Source organism: Canis lupus, chromosome 9 (genome assembly GCF_048164855.1).
Source record: "Canis lupus baileyi chromosome 9, mCanLup2.hap1, whole genome shotgun sequence".
Lineage (NCBI taxonomy): Eukaryota > Metazoa > Chordata > Mammalia > Carnivora > Canidae > Canis > Canis lupus.
The window spans coordinates 53,910,471-53,917,286 of NC_132846.1; the positions used below are offsets into that span (position 1 = coordinate 53,910,471).

Below are 6,816 nucleotides of genomic sequence, written 5' to 3' on the forward strand. Positions count from 1 at the left end.
TTCAGAGTCTACTGATTTAAATGTTAATCACATTAATCATGTTAATGTTAATCTAAATTAAATTAAATGTTAACTTAAAAGGTATCTTCACTGCAACATCTAGCCAAGCTGACATAAAATTAACCATCACAGTCCACCCCTTGTCAACTTGACATCCTATGCATCTTCTTAAACCCCCCAAATAAAGGCCACAATAAGGTCATAATTCTAACATGATATAGATATCCTGTGTACAATCAAGGCACACTCGTATTTTCTCTAGAAAAAGATGCAAAATTCTTTGGTGATATTCACTTTTCTTCTTGATATCTTATAATTAAATACTATGATGTGAAGTGAATATATCTTATGTTATAGGTAAAGAGAGAAAAGGGAATAAACTCAAAGATATATATATATATATATACATGTATCATATCATCTTGGTGACAATGCAGAAATTGTGTCCAATAATCCTCAAAAAGTCATTATTTTCAGTTCTCCCTCAGAGGAAGCAGCCATGTCACCCACTGGAAATGGCATAAGTCCTGAAGCCCCACTTCCACAGGACTGGCAGGGGCACACTGCCATGTGGTTCAACCAGCTGGTGCCAAGAGATCTGCAGACACAAGGCCCAGCAAGCCAAAACATGTTGCATCACCCCACACCCGGCATGTAGACCTACCCAGTCCATTGTAAAGTGTCCCACAGTAAGGTATAACACCAAAGTACAAGCTAGAAGGGGCTTCAGCTTGGAAGAGTTGAGGGTGTCTGTCATCTACAAGAAGGCAGCACAGGTCATTGGGATCTCAATGGATCAAAAAAGTAGAATAAGTCTATGAAATCCCTGCAGTCCAACATGCAGTAGTTAAAGGAGTACTACTCCAAGTTCATCGTCTTTCCCAGGAAGCCCTTGGCCCCCAAAGAGGAAGACAACTCTGCTGAGGAACTCAAATTATCTACCCAGCTAACAAGACTGGTCATGCCCATAGGGAATGTCTATGAGAAGGAAAGAACCAGAGTCATTACAAAGGAGAAGAACTTTAAGGTCTTAGCATGGACAGTCCCAATGCCTGGCTCTTTGGCATCCAGATAAAAAGGGCCAAGAAAGCTACAGACTAGGATGTTGAAAGGAAAAAAAAAAAAAAAGTGCCATTGGCAACTTGTAAAAAAAGTCATTATTTTCTTTTTCTCAATGCGCAGTCACCTTGGTAAAAGGCCATGTATTCCTTTGGAATAGACTGGGAGAAAGAAGAGTAGTATACATTTTTGGCAGTAGTGGGGTCCTTCCTAAAGGGGAACTGGCCTCCCTTTCACTCAGTTCAAGGGCTCTTGCGCCTTACACTGGCTCAAGTTCAGATAATTAATTAATTAGTTAATTTGTCAATTATCTCTGCTTTTATGATTCAAATTCGACTTTTCTTTCTTTGACCTAGAACTCTTTGTTTATACAAATAAAGTAATAATTTAGTAGACTTACCATGTATTTTACTCCTAAAATATCATGATCAACTAGCCAATGCTGTAGCTCTCTGCACATCATACTGTTCTGATTGCTGCTTTTATTATGCTGTCCATTATAGTGACCATGCCCAGCTTGCCTTTGGTGATTAAATAGCACCACTTGGCCTTTGCCATTTTAGGATTACTTTCATTGCATTTAGGTTTGCCAATTCAGTTCCATTTACATTTAGGTTTTCCAATTCAGTGACAGCTGTTCCCACTATAATTTCTGACCTACAGAGGAAAATAATCACAGAGCTCTTCAAGAATGTTGGGCCTCCCCTCACAAGCTTACTGCTTATAGTCATATTGAAAAGTATGTCCTCTGTACCCTCCTAGGGTGGATGAGCAGATCTTAAGTAATAAGTTTATTCTAACATTCAAATCTCCCTAAGCTTCTGAATGTCTTCATCTATAGTCGATCAAGGAAGTTCTAGCATTTCAGTTTGTTTAGTGTAGGCCACTTGTTGGTTTGTATTTCAGGTAGCCAACCATCCAACCAGTTAGAGCTCTTTCTAATCCCCGAAACTGCAACATTAAATCCAGCTCTCTGCTTAGTGGACTCATATCAATAAATTCTGCTGATCCAATTTTATGGTCCTTCCACCACTATGCCACACCTTTAATATTGACTCCCACCCATATTTCCTGGATTTCTGTTTATATAAAATTGGAAAAATCATGTAGTTCTTGTGGAGTGTACTACATCTCTTTATGGGTCACATTTTGCACATCATCAATAGGGGCCTACAGGAACGTTAGTCCGTGATGGATCTAGAAACAGAGTGGTGGGGAATGATTCTGAAGAGAATGAGCAGCGTCTTGCAAGGCAACTACCTCAGGAGAGGCCATTATAATTTCTTCAAGCACAGCAAGGTTAATCTCCTCAGATGAGGATGGAGTGGCTGCATCTACTGGCAAAGAAGACTCATGGGAGTTAAAGGATTGAGTGTCCCCAGCTTTATCAGGATCTTCCCATATGTCCTCATTCCAATTTTCAGGATCTCATTCCTTCCCAATTTATGCCCTCACTTTAATAGCAGACACCCTGTGAGGTTGAAAATTCAATTTGCATTGTAATTTAACACTTGCAGGATGAGACTCTAAGTTTGGTTTCAGCAATCTCAGCTCTTTGACTACAGGTGATAAGGGTTTCTTTCAGGACAGACAGAAACTTTCAGATCCTTTATGCAGCACATGAGCTGGGAATTTGATTCCTAAGCTCACCCTTCTATTTTCCTCACTTGGTCCAGTATAATTAGGAGCAACTAGCCAATTTCATACTCATTATTTTGATAAAAATGTTCTAAAATATTAAATGCATGGTCACTCAGAAACTTGCCTCATAAGTATTTAATCAGGAGTATTTGATGGTGATACTTTGTGAATATTGTCATATCACACCACAGACTATCCATGTTCTCTTCACCAACGGAAGTAGCCATTAGTGCCTTTGAAAAAAGATTAGAGAAGCAACTCCAAATATTGGACACCATGGTCTAGCCAAGTTGACACATTATATTAAGATTATGAAAACCTACAAGTCATCCTTGGTATCTTTCACTCCTACCACATTAAGCCATCACCTCCACTTTCAGAGTATATCCTGACTTTTATCACTTACCACATTCAATATTATTGCCATCCTGGTCCAGGCCATCATCTCTCACGTACACTCTTGAAATAGTCTTTTTTTGCTTTCTTTGCTTTCACTCTGCCTCCTATCCCACTGGCCCCCTAACCTCTGAGCCCATTATTTATGCAGCAACCAAAATGGTTTATTTAAGACATAAATTTAATCATTTCACTCACTAGTCCCAAAACTCTAGTGGCCCCATCCAACTGAAAATAAAACTCAAACTCCATACTGTTGTTTACAACTCTATGTAGCCTGACTCTGCCTCTCTCTTTCTTTGATTTTATTTCCATATTCACTGGCATTTTTGCAAACTCCCTAATGCCCAATTGAAGGTATTTTTGTTCTTTTTGCCTGGAAACCTGTCCCAGTGCTCTTGTGGCTCTATTCAGATCATTGCTCAGAAGTCACCTCTTCAAAGTCCTTTCAGGATCACTCTTCTTAAATTAACTGCATTATACACTATTCTCTTACTCTGATTAGCATTTCTTCATTACCCTTATCACCATATAGCCTATCATATATGTACTTTTTAATGTCTGCCTTCCCAACTAGAATAAAATCTCCAAGAGGACAGGGGCTTGCATGCCTTATGTCCTGCCAAATCCCAAGACCCCAGAACTACATATAATGTGCAGTAATGCACAATCATATTTGTCTAATAAATGGATGGTATTTATAGCAGTACCCTAAGGTTAGTACTCATAAGATCATCTAGATGGTTACATTTGATAATTTACAAAGACTGCCAATTATCTTCTAATGTCAAGTCTTCCTTCCTTCTTTCCTTAATGGAATCTACAATTTTTGTTTAGTCACATGGCCTCCTAGAATAAAGACTTCATTTCTGTCCCTTCCACATGGTCATGTTCAGCTAGTACTCATGCCTGGAATCAGGCTGCAACCTCTATTTTTCCTGCCACTTCTCATTGCTTCTAGACCATAGACCCCCACAGGTGAGTAAGCTTTGGACTTTGGTGAAAATGTGTAAGCAGGATCTGAGTGTTCTGCACACCAAGGAAATGTGCTTTCTGTGGGAGTGGAGAGCAGTGGGTAAAATACCGCCTGCCACTCATAAAAATAAATCAGAAGACAATATCAAGGAAAAACAGATAGTAAGAAGGTAGAGGAAAACATGACGACAGATGAACCATCAAGTGAGAAAAGTGGTCTAGAAATGACAATGAAAGTGTGATTGAACCAGACACTGATGCCTCTCAAGAAATGGGAGATGAAAATGTGGAGATAAACGAGGAAATGATGGATAAGGCAAATGAAAAAAAAAAAAAAAAAGTAGCTGCCATTGATGCCCTAAATGATGGGGAACTACAGAAAGCCATTGACTTGTTCACAGGTGCAATCAAGCTAAATCCTTGCTTGGCCATTCTGTATGCGAAGAGAGCCATTATCTTCATCAAATTACAAAAGCCAAAAGCTGCCATCTGAGACTGACAGAGCTATAGAAATAAATCCTGATTCAGCTCAGCCTTTTGAGTGGCAAGGGAAAGCACACAGACTTCTAGGCCATTGGGAAGAAGCAGCACATGATCTTACCCATGCTTGTAAACCGGATTATGATGAAGATGCTTGTGCTTGCTGAAAGAAGTTCAACCAAGGGCCCTGAAAATTGCTGAACATGGGAAAATTATGAGCAAAAATGTGAAGAACAAGAGATTAAAAAAAAAAAAAAAAGAGTAGAAAGGGTTAAGAAGGCTTGGGAAGAACATGTGATAGCCTAGAGGGAGGAAGAAGCCTGAAGACAATTGGGAGCTCAGGATGGCTCTTTCCCAGGCGGCTTTCCTGGGGGAATGCCTAGCAATTTTCCTGAAGGAATGCCTAGAATGGGAGGGAGGATGCCTGGAATGGCATGTTTTCCTGTGCTCAATGAAATTCTTAATGATCCAGGGGTTCTTACACCCATGCAGGGTCTAGAAGTTATGGTGGCCTTCCAGCATGTGGCTTAGAAGCCAGCAAATAGGTCAAAATATAAAAAGTTATGAATCTCATTAGTAAACTGTCAGCCAAATGTCCTTCAAATAAAGCCCTTGCCGAAGGAAAAGCAGCTTTGATCACCTAATGGACATCACAATAACACAAACAAGTGTACCTCTGACCTCATGGAAAAAGCTAGAGTACTGTGAAGATAATCCCTACCTCTCTGCCCTACGTGCAACTGAAACATTTTACAGTAGTTTGCTATTAGGGTTTTTATTTAGATAATGTTTTCCTAGTAGGAATTACAAACTTTAAACACTTTTTAACCTTAAAAATATCTAAAGACAATTTAAAAGAGTGTGTTAATTCCTTTTTTAAGAATTATTATATTTTTGCTAATCATTTCAGTTTTTTTCCCTTTGGATTCATTGCTCAAAGAAGATACTTCAGTATGGAAGATTTATTGCTTCGTTTCAGTGAAATAAAGGTGTATTGAGCAGGAGGCAAATATAACATTTAAATACATAAAGTTTGAGTTGAATATATGGTTTCTGAGGCATTTTGACTTGTCTTTTTAAATGTTTTATTTTTTAAACATGATTTATTTCCATTGAGAAATAAATATATATAAAACCATTGAGATTATCAATATTGCAGTAGGACCTGGATAGGTAGTGCAAGTACTTGGCAGGGCAGCAGCAATCTTACTACTTTTATATAGCATATACCCTTGTGCAGATGCATTTAAATCTTGCACTGTGGTGAAGGGATGATCTTCATAATGCTACAGTAGAGTTGAATCACTTAGCTGTGTTGCCTGATATAGAAAATAAATGTTTTTTTTTTCCATACACATAAAAAAGAGTCAATTTTTCACCATGCCTTTCAGTTAAGAATGATCATGTGACTAGTTCCTGCTGATACGGCATAAGCAATGTTCCACATGAAATTTCTGAGAAGCTACCTTAAAAGAAGTGAGTGGAGAGGAGGAGTTTGCCTCTCTTCTGTTTCTTTACTGACAGCAATTCAGATATAATGGATCTCCAGAAGCTGTAACATCTATCTTGAAGCATGAGATGACCTTCAGAATTGGGATTGACAATGGAGGATCACAAGATACAAAGAGCCTGGAGTTTTGCAATCAAGAGTGACATATTATGTCCAGACCTACTGCCTATGAACTTCTTGAATATGAGGAAAAAGTAAACTACTTTCATTTTTAACTAATTGCCAATGTGAGCTTTTCTGTTTCTTTCAACCATATCTACTTCTAACAATTTTAACATGTAAATTGACCAAGACAAAATTTGGACCATAATATACCCTCAATAAATATTATCTTTTACTTGGTACTATCATCATTGCTCTAATTTGTTTCTGTTTCTGTATCTCCTTGTTAGCACTGTTGTTGTTGTTAAATACTATGTACTATACCAAATTTTAGGGATATGGACAGGAATAAGATAGAACTTTGAGTTAAAGGTCATTGTGGTTTGGGGAAGGTAGAAGGGTAGAAATAAAATTACAATACAACATGAAATGTGCTTTAATGTTTTAATCAAAACATGCTATGGGAACGCAAAAGACAGCATAAGCCTTCTAGGAGGAGTAGAAGCAGATTCATTGCAGAAGACATAAATCTTGAAACAAGATGTAAATATGTGTAATGAACTATCATGAGGAGAGGGCAGAGAGAAAAGCAAGAGGAATGACTGCATATGGGCTTTCCTATTTGGTGAGCAGAAGTAATGTGGATCTTACAA

At 38.2% G+C, this 6,816-nt stretch overlaps 2 pseudogenes; both read left to right on the top strand.

The window, feature by feature from the left end:
* The first annotated feature begins 499 nt into the window (after positions 1 to 499).
* LOC140639501 (large ribosomal subunit protein eL13 pseudogene) lies at positions 500 to 1,194 on the top strand (annotated as a pseudogene).
* Positions 1,195 to 2,250: 1,056 nt separating this feature from the next.
* LOC140639502 (hsc70-interacting protein-like) lies at positions 2,251 to 5,195 on the top strand (annotated as a pseudogene).
* The last annotated feature ends 1,621 nt before the right edge of the window (positions 5,196 to 6,816 follow it).